Source organism: Schistocerca gregaria, chromosome 4, assembly GCF_023897955.1.
Source record: "Schistocerca gregaria isolate iqSchGreg1 chromosome 4, iqSchGreg1.2, whole genome shotgun sequence".
NCBI lineage: Eukaryota > Metazoa > Arthropoda > Insecta > Orthoptera > Acrididae > Schistocerca > Schistocerca gregaria.
The window spans coordinates 165,671,033-165,685,493 of NC_064923.1; positions in this window are offsets into that span (position 1 = coordinate 165,671,033).

Sequence of the window (14,461 nt, forward strand, 5' to 3'; positions counted from 1 at the left end):
AGTTCAACGAGTCACCTTTAAGATAAGTACCACCCTATTCTTCTCCTAATAGTGTTGCATTTCCAACCTGAAGTTTCCATTGTTTGATTTTTAATATGATAACGAACGTATCAAATGATTATGACACGATTTTGTTTGTAAACTTAACACGTACAGACGTACGTTAGTAGCAATCTGTATTATTGCTGGACGCCATAATGATCTGTATTCACACAAAGTCAATTTTTCGGATCAACTAGTTTCCGGTTAATGTATCTGGATTTAAAGAAGTGTAATAATTTAAAGAAAGTAGAACAACAGAAATTTAATGTACATACCATATTTTATTTATCCAGAAGTGGCTGATCTGAGTTGTGAACATTAAATATTGCCATAGGTTTTTCGGACATTGATTTCTGGATGTTTCCTAGCGAGCCATCAAGCACACTCATTTCTTTGAGGAAAATTAATAACCCGTAGGACTTTTGAGTATATCTATCCATCGAGGCACAACAGCTCAGCTCAGAACATAAATGCACTAGTATAGACTCCGAAGATTTTATGTGTGGGAGGAATACAAGATCCTGTTTCAGGAGACCATGTATTATTTAGCGCAAGTGAAGTTAAACTATAAGATCTTCGCAGACCAGCGCAACAGCTGCTGGTAATTCTCTGAAGTTTTGTAAGCTATTCAAAATCCACTGAACTCAACGACATTACCAATTAATTAACTGAACAAGAGCTAAATGGTAGAACAAAATAAAGTATTACTAGCACCTGACAAACTTAAAATATTAATTATAATAATTTTTTTTTGGTCGTCAGTCTACTGACTGGTTTGATGCGGCCCGCCACGAATTCCTTTCCTGTGCTAACTTCTTCATCTCAGAGTAGCACTTGCAACCTACGTCCTCAATTATTTGCTTGACATATTCCAATCTCTGTCTTCCTCTACAGTTTTTGCCCTCTACAGCTCCCTCTACCACCATGGAAGTAATTCCCTCGTGTCTTAGCAGATGTCCTATAATCCTGTCACTTCTCCTTATCAGTGTTTTCCACATATTCCTTTCCTATAGACATTGTTTAGAAACAGTTTCCATCTGTTCAATATCTATAAAATTCTTTGATATTCTTTTCCTTCTGACAGTGCAAACACTGCTTTCGCTGTTTGGTATTGTCATCTCCTCATTCATTACCTTATCAGTCCACCTAATTTTCAACATTCGTCTATAGCGCCACTTCTCTTCTGTTCCGGTTTTCCCACAGTCCATGTTTCACTACCATACAATGCTGTACTCCAGACATACATCCTCAGAAATTTCTTACTCAAATTAAGGCCGATATTTGATATTAGCAGACTTCTCTTGGCCAGAAATGCCTTTTTTGCCATAGCGAGTCTGCTTTTGATGTCCTCCTTGCTCCGTCCGTCATTAGTTATTTTACTGCCTAGGTAGCAGAATTCCTTAACTTCATTGACTTCGTGACCATCAATCCTGATGTTAAGTTTCTCGCTGTTCTCATTTCTACTACTTCTCATTACCTTCGTCTGCCTCTGATTTACTCTCAAACCATACTGTGTACTCATTAGACTGTTCATTCCGTTCAGCAGATCATTTAGTTCTTCTTCACTTTCACTCAGGATAGCAATGTCATCAGCGAATCGAATCATTGATATCCTTTCACCTGGTGTTTTAATTCCACTCCTGAACCTTTCTTTTACTTCCATTATTGCTTCCTCGATGTACAGATTGAAGAGTAGGGGCGAAAGGCTACAGCCTTGTCTTACTCCCTTCTTAATACGAGCACTTCGTTCTTGATCGTCCACGTTTATTATTCCCTCTTGGTTGTTGTACATCTTGTATATGACCCGTCTCTCCCTATAGCTTACCCCAAATCTTTTTCAGATTCGTGAACAGCTTGCACCATTTTATATTGTCGAACGCTTTTTCCAGGTCGACAAATCCTATGAACGTGTCTTGATTTTTCTTTAGCCTTGCTTCCATTATTAGCCGTAACGTCAGAATTGCCTCTCTCGTGCCTTTACTTTTCTTAAAGCCAAACTGATCTTCACCTAGCGTTTTCTCAATTTTCTTTTCCATTCTTCTGTATATTATTCTTGTAAGCAGCTTCGATGCATGAGCTGTTAAGCTGATTGTGCGATAATTCTCGCACTTGTCAGCTCTTGCCGTCTTCGGAATTGTGTGGATGATACTTTTCCGAAAGTCACACGGTATGTCGCCAGACTCATAGATTCTACACACCAACGTGAATAGTCGTTTTGTTGCCACTTCCCCTAATGATTTTCGAAATTATGATGGAATGTTAGCTATCCCTTGTGCCTTATTTGACCATAAGTCCTCCAAAGCTCTTTTAAATTCCGATTCTAATACTGGATCCCCTATCTCTTCTAAATCGACACCTGTTTCTTCTTCTATCACATCAGACAAATCTTCACCCTCATAGAGGCTTTCAATGTATTCTTTTCACCTATCTGCTCTCTCTCCTCTGCATTTAACAGTGGAATTCCCGTTGCACTCTTAATGTTACCACAGTTGCTTTTAATGTCACCAAAGGTTGTTTTGACTTTCCTGTATGCTGAGTCTGTCCTTCCGACAATCATATCTCTTTCGATGTCTTCACATTTTTCCTGCAGCCATTTCGTCTTAGCTTCCATGCACTTCCTATTTATTTCATTCCTCAGCGACTTGTATTTCTGTATTCCTGATTTTCCCGGAACATGTTTGTACTTCCTCCTTTCATCAATCAACTGAAGTATTTCTTCTGATACCCATGGTTTCTTCGCAGCTGCCTTCTTTGTACCTATGTTTTCCTTCCCAACTTCTGTGATGGCCCTTTCTAGACATGTCCATTCCTCGTCAACTATACTGCCTACTGCGCTATTCCTTATTGCTGTATCTATAGAGTTAGAGAACTTCAAACGTTTCTCGTCATTCCTTAGAACTTCCGTATCCCACATATTTGCGTATTGATTCTTCTTCCTGACTAATGTCTTGAACTTCAGCCTACTCTTCATCACTACCATATTGTGATCTGAGTCTATATCTGCTCCTGGGTACGCCTTACAACCTAGTATCTTATTTCGGAATCTCTGTCTGACCATGATGTAATCTAATTGAAATCTTCCCGTATCTCCCGGCCTTTTACAAGTATACCTCCTCCTCTTGTGATTCTTGAACAGGGTATTCGCTATTACTAGCTGAAACTTGTTACAGAACTCAATTAGTCTTTCTCCTCTTTCATTCCTTGTCCCAAGCCGATTTCTCCTGTAACCTTATCTTCCACTCCTTCCGCTACAACTGTATTCCAGTCGCCCATGACTATTAGATTTTCGTCCCCCTTTATGTACTGCATTACCCTTTCAATATCCTCATACATTTTCTCTATGTGTTCATCTTCAGCTTGCGACGTCGGCATGTATACCTGAACTATCGTTGTCGTTGTTGGTCTGCTGTCGATTCTGATTAGAACAACCCGGTCACTGAACTGTTCACAGTAACACAACCCGTGCCCTACTTTTCTATTCATAACGAATCCTACACCTGTTATACCATTTTCTGCTGCTGTTGATATTACCCGATACTCATCGGACCAGAAATCGTTGTCTTCCTTCCATTTCACTTCACTGACCCCCTACTATATCTAGATTGAGCCTTTGCATTTCCCTTTTCAGATTTTCTAGTTTCCCTACCACGTTCAAGCTTCTGACATTCCACACCCCGACTCGTAGAACATTATCCTTTCGTTGATTATTCAATCTTTTTCTCATGGTAACCTCCCCCTTGGCAGTCCCCTCCCGGAGATCCGAATGGGGGACTATTCCGGAATCTTTTGCCAATGGAGAGATCATCATGACACATCTTCAACTACTGGCCACATGGCCTGTGGATACACGTAATGTGTTTTTAATGCAGTGGTTTCCATGGACTTCTGCATCCTCATACCGTTGATCATTGCTGATTCTTCCGCCTTTAGGGGCAATTTCCCACCCCTAGGACAAGAGAGTGCCCTGAAGCTCTATCCGCTCCTCCGCCCTCTTTGACGAGGCCGTTGGCAGAATGAGATTGACTTCTTATGCGGGAAGTCTTCAGCCGCTAATGCTGATTATTTATCGAAATTTAGGCAGTGGCGGGGATCGAACCCTGGAGCGAAGACATTTTCATTATGAATCAAAGACGCTACCCCTAGACCACGGCTATTATACTAATACTAACTAAATAAAAGCGTTTTAGCAATAAACGTAAAATCAATTTTTTAAATAAAATTCACTGATGTGACGTAATTCTTATAGTTTACATCCAAGACTTATTAGGTCTCGAAGTGGTGTTCCGGAGGATCAGTCCCTATTCCCCATTTAGGCCCCTGTGTATGGCAACGCTAAGTTTCTGTTCATTCGCTATATTGTATGATAGTGCTGCATAGTAGTGAAAATGAGTATAGAGTCAGGATTGCTACGAAAGTGATACCTAATGTCTGATGCATTAGTGTACCAGATATATAGAATCCTTAAATAATCATGAGGGAATTCCATACTTTCTTTCATGACACTAGTAACAAAATAAGGCTCTTCCATCCCCTGGATGGAAAGCGGTGTAAATACACTCACAGCCCTCTTATTTTAATTGCGCTGTTAGTATATTGACCTCAGTTCTTCCAAAGTGCGTCAAAAATTCTCTTCTATGTGGATTTCGTTAGGGTGTGTAGTTCTTGCAGTGAAACCGTCGCCCCTCTTCTCGTATCGCATTTTTCAGCTCCCAAACTGCCGCAAACAGCCTTGCATTGCGATAAACATGCCTTGCAAGAATTCCCCATAGCTCTTCCTAGACTTCAAATACCGGCTACTTACAAGCCATGGAAAGCCGTCCATATCTTTAAAACGACCATTTGTTTTGCTAAAACCTAGGTAGAACCATTATCTTTTTCAACCATTAGACTTTCGTCCTCTAGGTCCTCATACGTTTTAATCTATTCTGTCCTCAGTTTCGCGGTGCATATATTAGAGTTCGTTCTAAAGTTCACCGAAGCAATGCCTGATTTATCCTTAGTGGAGAACGCTGCCCATATCATAACACTTCCATCACAAAAATTTCTGCTTATTCTTACCTGCTGCTCTGTTCTCAGATCATTCCTACATTTAAATCCTAAATTAAGCTTCTTCTCGTTACTGAAGGTCACTACATCTCATTCTCAAGTCCACGACATTTCTGTTTCCGAAACCTCCAGTCACCCTGTTAATATTTGGATGTTAGAGCAAGTTCTGCACTCGTTTTTTGAGTGCAAGACGTTTTTTTCATTTTATAGAATTTGTTTTAACACATCTGGTAGATACAGAAAACGGTAAATCAACAACAGGTTGAGAATAATATTGATTTTTGGCCCTTGCTTTGCGCAAAAGTAGCCATTTCGAGGCCTCTGATGGTTTTCTATTTTGCCCATATCTTTCGTTCTGTCCATATCGTGCACCGAACATAACAAAATTATAAATCACTGTACTGGAACTACTGTTGCCAATTTAACGACTAGAGCGTCTCATTTCCCTCTCAGCGCCGTTGTGGTATTTTCATCATGTAGTAACTATTTTCCACGTGGCAAGGTGACAGTCCTGGTTTAAGTACAAAATACGCATTCTGACTACCGTTGCCTGTTTCCTATCTGCATGAAAAGCACGTATGCACACTGTAACACCCCACAGAGCCGATTGCCTTTACATCGAGTTCCCCTCTCCAGCAGCTTGTTACATACTGTACTTTTTACTAATGACATCACATGCGATATAATTTCACTGCATCTGTCGGTGTAATTGATCTCACACTGCTGCACGAACACTCTGCTCTAATATTCCTACCGTCAATGTTAATCTTCCTACAAAAGTCCATCCCTTTATACTGATTTCAACTACTGTTGGTGGAGGTGGCACCTAGTAAGTTGAATCTCTCTCTATGAGTTTGGCTGGTTTTCTTCAAGACCTGCTCCATGTGTTGCTTTTCATGTTTGAGAATCTCTGTGTCGGAGAGCGTACTTGTCTTCTTTATTAAGGTTTTTAGAACTCTGTTTCTCTGCGCTAGTTGGTGGCAGCTCTTACTGTGCATGCAACGGTCTGATAAAATGTAGAGCGACAAATTTCCAGGAAATAAACAACATCTACCTCCCACAAAAAGAATTATTTATGTGAGTAGAGGTCAGTGCTGAACGAAGAAGTCCAATGCTAGCGCTGTACGCATGACTGTCATTGGTCTGCCACAAGCTCGACCCTTCAGTCAGCAGATGGGAGGCCTCCCCATATCCTGGATACCGAATGCTCCTCCAGAAACAGCGCCTCAAGTTGATATAAGGCAGACAAAGGTATCAGCCTTCGCATCCAACACAAGGAGAATGCTACCATGTCTACATCGCAGCACTTGAATCAGGACGGCTAATTAGACTCTAAGCCGCTATACGAGGAATACGAGGAATACATACAGCCACCGAGAGTGGGCGGGCACAGCTCTGAAATAGGGCAGGCGGAAGAAGCAGCGCTGGGACGTGACAGCACTCGCTGCCAAGTTACAAAGTGCAAAGGCACAACAGGCGAACGACTACTATCGGCAGTAGGTTCACGACCCGATAAGCGATTCAAAGTCGGCGTTAATCTTATTGCTTTACACGATGTGGCACAGTGTTCCGTATGCCTTCCTCTTCACTGACACGCCCATAGACTTGGACTTAATTCGATATGTGACGAAAATTTGATGCAGGCAACTGTTCATTTCACAACCGAATCATGTCCACGACTAGAAAATGCAGAATCCATGTCTTCACCTCCTAAATGCGCAACATACAAGTTTGCTACAGCCGGGAAAGTGAGCTCCTCACAGAAAACACATCTGTCTGCTCTTAGTGCATTTTATGAAAGAGTAAATACTTATAGGTCTGGATTGCAGTAGCTCTAAAACATTTCGATGTTTCCTCAGACCTAAGATGGCTACTATTTCTTTGTTGGCAATGTTTGTTTACTCGGTTTACTCAGATAATCCCTAAGCTCTTCCGGAAGTAGGTCCCACCTCATATTGCTCCACTGTCGGTAACCAGAGCTGACTTGGGCGTAAAGATGAGTCTCCTCAACTCGACTAAAAGCAAGTTTCATGACAGTCTTACAAGGAGACTTTTAACCTCTCTACTACTCTCCTGGAAATGGAAAAAAGAACACATTGATACCGGTGTGTCAGACCCACCATACTTGCTCCGGACACTGCGTGAGGGCTGTACAAGCAATGATCACACGCACGGCACAGCGGACACACCAGGAACCGCGGTGTTGGCCGTCGAATGGCTCTAGCTGCGCAGCATTTGTGCACCGCCGCCGTCAGTGTCAGCCAGTTTGCCGTGGCATACGGAGCTCCATCGCAGTCTTTAACACTGGTAGCATGCCGCGACAGCGTGGACGTGAACCGTATGTGTAGTTGACGGACTTTGAGCGAGGGCGTATAGTGGGCATGCGGGAGGCCGGGTGGACGTACCGCCGAATTGCTCAACACGTGGGGCGTGAGGTCTCCACAGTACATCGATGTTGTCGCCAGTGGTCGGCGGAAGGTGCACGTGCCCGTCGACCTGGGACCGGACCGCAGCGACGCACGGATGCACGCCAAGACCGTAGGATCCTACGCAGTTCCGTAGGGGACCGCACCGCCACTTCCCAGCAAATTAGGGTCACTGTTGCTCCTGGGGTATCGGCGAGGACCATTCGCAACCGACTCCATGAAGCTGGGCTACGGTCCCGCACACCGTTAGGCCGTCTTCCGCTCACTCCCCAACATCGTGCAGCGCGCCTCCAGTGGTGACGTGACAGGCGTGAATGGAGGGACGAATGGAGACGTGTCGTCTTCAGCGATGAGAGTCTCTTCTGCCTTGGTGCCAATGATGGTCGTATGCGTGTTTGGCGCCGTGCAGGTGAGCGCCACAATCAGGACTGCATACGACCGAGGCACACAGGGCCAACACCCGGCATCATGGTGTGGGGAGCGATCTCCTACACTGGCCGTACACCCCTGGTGATCGTCGAGGGGACACTGAATAGTGCACGGGACATCCAAACCGTCATCGAACCCATCTTTCTACCATTCTTAGACCGGCAAGGGAACTTGCTGTTCCAAAAGGACAATGCACGTCCGCATGTATCCGGTGCCACCCAACGTGCTCTAGAAGGTGTAAGTCAACTACCCTGGCCAGCAAGATCTCCGGATCTGTCCCCCATTGAGCATGTTTGGGACTGGATGAAGCGTCGTCTGACGCGGTCTGCACGTCCAGCACGAACACTGGTCCAACTGAGGCGCCAGGTGGAAATGGCATGGCAAGCCGTTCCACAAGATTACATCCAGCATCTCTACGATCGTCTCCATGGGAGAATAGAAGCCTGCATTGCTGCGGAAGGTGGATATACACTGTACTAGTGCCGACATTGTGCATGCTCTGTTGCGTGTGTCTATGTGCCTGTGGTTCTGTCAGTGTGATCATGTGATGTATCTGACCCCAGGAATGTGTCAATAAAGTTTCCCCTTCCTGGGACAATGAATTCACGGTGTTCTTATTTCAATTTCCAGGAGTGTATATTTATTCCTGTACGCCCAAATTTACCTCCCACTCCATAAAAAATCCACGTACGCCCAAAACTATGTACTCACAAACTGTTTTCCAACTGAGACTTGTATGCTAACCTTTGGATAAACAGATCCCAATTTCAATTGAAGTGTAACTGATCTCAGAATATCTTGCCTTTGTATTAAATGCGCAACTGAAAAAATAACAATTATCTGGCCCTAATAAAAATCTCCACTTACATCATGGCTTGAAGACATCGTTGCAGATTTCTCGAAAGCATAACAGGAAACAGCAAGCAGTCGGCGGCTAAGCTACGTTTCTACTTCTAAATAAAATTTCCAAACTGTATTCAAACAGTTTAATAACCCGTGACGCAATGTGTTAATGCGCAATAATAAACAATGGGATGGAGAGAGTAACTATTCCTATGAAATCATATTCCAAGACAACGAATTTAGAATGGGGTATGCACTTACAAAGACACAGTAAAACTTCGATTGATCTTGGGTCTGAGCAATACTATAATTAACAAACTATAATTTCAGATGGATACAGTGTCAAAAGATAATTACTATAACAATCAGTTAACATGTTAATGCATAACTCAAGGAAGTGGGACGGCCCCTGTCTGAGCTTTGACCAAGAGAACAAAGTTAACTAGCTGCCAATAATCTTTACAGAAAATTACTGCAGAGTGCTGCTGTCTTGCCTTAAATAATAAAAATAGATAAATGAAACAGTATTCAAAATGAGATTTTCACTCTGCAGCGGAGTGTGCGCTGATATGAAACTTCCTGGCAGATTAAAACTGTGTGCCCGACCGAGTCTCGAATTCGGGACGTTTGCCTTTCGCCGGCAAGTGCTCTACCATCTGAGCTACCGAAGCACGACTCACGCCCGGTATTCACAGCTGTACTTCTGCCAGTATCTCGTCTCCTACCTTCCAAACTTTACAGAAGCTCTTCTGGTTCAGATGCTCCCTCCGTGTGATGGCGGACTGGGACTTATAAATGTACGAGCGAGAGCTACAGCGTTATACGTGTGCACAATGATGAAATTGTGGACCCACAAAGGTGCTTGCCTTACGGGACATCTGTCAAAGGTATTGCTGCCGGCGTCTCTTCTGCCATCTGTCACGGTTGAGCACATTGTACCTTCACTCTCGCACCTCTCGGCATTTATTCTTGAGTATAGTTACGTCCACCCAGACGTTCCCAACACTCGCACTCCCAAGGCGAGAGACGTTTACAGACTGCTGCTAAGGTCCATCCCTCGCAATGTGATTCAGAGGAAGAGCCTTACGACCTTATGGCGTGCAGTGTGGAAAGCGCTCCTGAAGCCGTTCCTTCCCACGCGGGCACGAGCCGCGTGGTACCAGGTGGTGAACGGTAAGTAACACGACAAAGACTGCACGCTATTGGGGTGACGGATTCCCCCCTTTGTCCACGGTACCACCTCGTGGATACTGACGAATACCGTTTAACATGTGGATCGGCGTTAGAGGTATGGTTGCTAGTGCAGAAGATCCTCGACTGCTACTTACGAATTACGCCTAGCACAATTGAGCCACGGCTCCTCCTTTTTCCAGAGGGTACTTATTTCCGACCTGCGCAGACTCACGCTCTCACATGGTTTAAAGGCATGTCCATATACTACCTCTTCCGAGATGATGAGAAGATGGTGATTGATTACAGGCAATTTCTCCAGGACAGTCATAGAACACTTGAGTGTACACCCCGATACCGACAACTATTTGCGAACTATTTGTGCAGTGTCTTCGATAACCCCCTCACAGTTGGGGAGTACCGGGGAGAGGATGACCGCCTTCATGGGGCTCCACACGCTGTGAAATGTTGTACCAATTGGGAACATGGAATCTGTACGCAGATGGGCCATGCACATGGAATGGCGTGCGGGATTTGGTTACATTTTTCTTTCTTTATTATCTATCATCACACTATTAGTTTCAAATTCTATTTCATAGTTTAGAAGGAACTCTAGTTCTGTTGTTGCTACGGACGTACATTCAAATTTTGCTTGTCGTAACTGAAAGACGCCTTTTTCCATATAAAAAAAAAATTAATAAATAAGAAAATAATTAAAAACAAAAAAGAAGAAAAAGTTGGTAGAACACTAAAAAAAGGTGGATAAAGCGTATGCCATGTAAGCAGGAGATCCCGGGTTCCAGTTCCAGTCGGGGCAAACATTTTCAACGTGTCCCCAGTGAAGTATATAAAAGCCTGTTTGCATCGAGGGTGTCCATTTAGTTATCATTTCATTCTAGCAAAGCTGCATTGTCATCAACGTTAACTGTTCTTTCAGGAACAGATACTACTGTCATATATAGTTAAATATAGTGGGTTGTCAGTGAAGTGAAATGTAAAGAAGACAACGATTTCTGGTCAGATGAGTGTAGGGGAATTCCATCAGCAGCAGAAAAGGTATAACAGGAGTATGGCTCGTTACTATTAGAAAGCCACAGCAGAGAGGGCGAGTCACTGAACAGTGACAGGGTCGTTCTCGTCAGATTCAATAATAAGCAATCAGAGAACGATAGTTTACGTCTACATGCCGACCCAGCTAGCCGAAGATGAAGAGATAGAGAAAAGTTACGAAGATATTTGATGGATAATTCAGAACTAGGAGGAAGACCAAAATTTGATAGTCAAGGGGGTTGGGATGCGGTTTCAGGGGAACGAGTAAAAGAAAGGGTTACGGGAGAATATGGGCATGGTTAAAGGATGAGGACAGAATAAATATTAATTTAGTTCTCTAATAATTTTCAGCTATCACTAGCGAATACCCCGTTGAAGAATCATGAAAGAAGGAGGTATACTTGGAAAAATTCGGGAGATGTGGGAAGATTTCAGTCAGATTAGACCATCATCAGGCACATTCATAAAAAAGAAATTTGATTTTAAAGCGTATCCAGGGATAGATAAAGACTCTTTGTACAATTTAGTAATCATGAAGAGTAGGCTAGTCAGGAAGAATAAAAACGCAAAAGAAATGGGGTACTTAAATACTGAAGAATACCACAGAAACTGCGGTAATGTATAGCTCAGTAGGCTCTTCAGCTGAAGAGGAACAGACATTCTTGAAAATAGTAATCACAGGAGATGGGTAGGTTAACATAGGTACACGGAAGGCAACCCCTTTGAACCAACGCATAACAGAAGCAATATTTAAACCGATCGACAATAAATTTCAGGTTAATTCAGGCATACAGAAATATTAAAAGCAAGGGCGAGAACATTAACACTGCAACAGGAATTTGACTGGTGAAACCAGAGAAGGTAGCGAGTAAGTGGAATGAGTAACTGAAGGTCTCTATGGGGGAGACGACGCATCTGATGACGTACTAGAGGTAAGATTAGTAGAGAGCGAAGAAATAGTGGATACAGCCCTAGAATCAGAATTGAAAAGTTTTGGACAAGTGAATATCAAAGAAAACAGAAGAAAAAATTCCATTCGAATTCCTGATACCATTTGGGGAAGTGGTAACAAAACAACAATTCACACTGGCGTATAAAATATACGAGACCGGTGAAATATCATCTGGCTTCGAATAAACTTCATCCATAAAATTTTCCAAGATTTCGAGAGCCGAGAATCATCGCAGAGTCAGTTGAACTCCTCATGCATCGAAGTTGCTGACAGTAATAATAATAGAAGAACTGACAAGAAAATTTAGGATTTGTTACTTGACGATCAGTTTGGCTTTAGGAAAGGTAAAGGGGCCACAGGCACAGTTCTCACGTTGTAGTTCATAATGGTGCGTTATATGGAAAGGCGGGCGATATACAAGAGGTACAAGAACCAAGATGGAACAATAAGAGTGGAAAACCCAGAACAAAGTGCTCGGATTAAAGAGGGTGTAAGAGAGGCAAATAAAAGATCACATTCAAAAGTAGGATTAAATCTGAACGGGAAAGGATGTCCGTTTCACTAGTGAGATTGCTCTGGTCAGTGAAAGTAAAGAAGAATTTATGTCTAATAAGTACAGAATATAGACTGAGAGTTAAATGAATAAAGACGAAAGTAATGAGAAGTAGCAGAAATAAAATACCTAGAAATTTAACATCAAAAACGATGAACACGAAGTAGGTGAAGTTAGGAATTCTGCTACCCATACGGCAGAACACCAATACCGCACAGAGCAAGGAGGACATAAAAAACGGAGTAGCAGTGGCAAAAATGTCATTATTGGCCAAGAGAAGTCTACTAATATCAGATATAGGCATTAAGTTGAAGAAGATATTTATGAAAATCTGCGTTTCGAGCATAGAATTGGATAGCAGTGAAACATGGACTGTGGGAAAACTGGTGCTGATGAACATCGAAGCATCTGAGATGTGGTGCTACAGAAGAATGTTGAAGACAACGTGGATTGAGAAGGAAAGGAGTGGGGAGGTTCTTCCCAAAATAGAAGTGAGGAAGACTGTATGGAAAACATTGCCAAGAAGAATGGATATGATAATAGAACATCTGTAAGACACCAGGGAATAACTCCTCTGATACTAGACGGAGCTGTAGAGGGTAAAAACTGTAGAGGAAGACAGAACCTGGAATACGCCCAACGAAAAACTGAGGATGTAGGTTGAAAGTGCTACTCCGAGATGAAAACGTTGGCGCAGAAGAGGAATTATGGACGGGCCGTACCAAACCCTGAGAAGATTGAAGGCTCACAAAAAGATGTATTAGTAGTATAGAAGAAACTTGGTTTTGAATTATTTGAGTGACTCAAAGGAGAAAGATGCTTCGTTAATCAATACTGCATTTTCCATTACATCATGAGGACAGTGAGATATTCTGGACTGAATGCTGAATCGGGTAAGACTCCTTACCAACAACTGACAATTGTCAGTTAGCTAAGAAAGAGACACAGTAGTTCTTAATGGATCTACTTCAACTACTTCCTTTCGCGAATATCTTTTCGCTGTTTAGTGCGGTCACACTTCTACTTTTGGAGGAAATCTGTAACAGAGAAATTTTAAAAGTAAGCCTCAAAATTTGACCGTAAGCCTCAGAATCAAGAGCACAGTAGGATTAAAACTATTTGTAATCAGCACATCGAAGAGAGTATAGTACAAACATGCGATGAATCCGTATAAATTGTTTAAGAGTTTTTGTGTAAGATATGACTAGTAGGATAGCAAACAAAATAGAGAGAAGAAGAAAAATGGCTACCAGTGCTTTAATGAAATAAAATAAATGGATTTTTGAGTATCAGGCTTATGGTATTTTAAAGTTGGAAATCCTCAAAAAAGAGCATGTGTTATATCTTATACGAACTTCAAATGCGAAAACACACAGGAAAATTGAGTGTCACGTACCGAGCAAGAGAAAATTAATGTACACAGGAAAATGAATAGGTTGCGGTACAAGTACTTAGGAGAATGGATAGTGTGTATCGTGTAAGTGGATACCACCATCCTTAAAGTTAAAGTATGTGTTATAGTGGAAACTGTCTAGACTTCCCTGTGAAAGAGAAACGAAATTCTACTAGTAAACCACAAATAATACGAATATCTGATTTAATGAAGTAGAATCGCGTATATAATTTAGATTCAACGTGATGTTTCGAAAAAAAATTGAGTTTGTTCTTATGGGATCATGTGCACCTCCTACGCTCAGTAGTCATCGCACCTGATCGCCGCCAACTGAGGAGCTACTTCCGAGGCTCCAAAGTCTGGCTAGGTGACAGCGATGTTCTGACGCCATAGCCTTCGGCCGAGTACTTGGAGCTTCATCTTTAGTTAACTAATGGTATCACGAGAGAATGATATTCATATTTGCCGTTAAGTAAATACATATAAGTAAGTGAAGTGGAAAATTAAATCTGTGTTTATTCAAATGGTTCAAATGGTACAAATGGTTCTGAGCACTA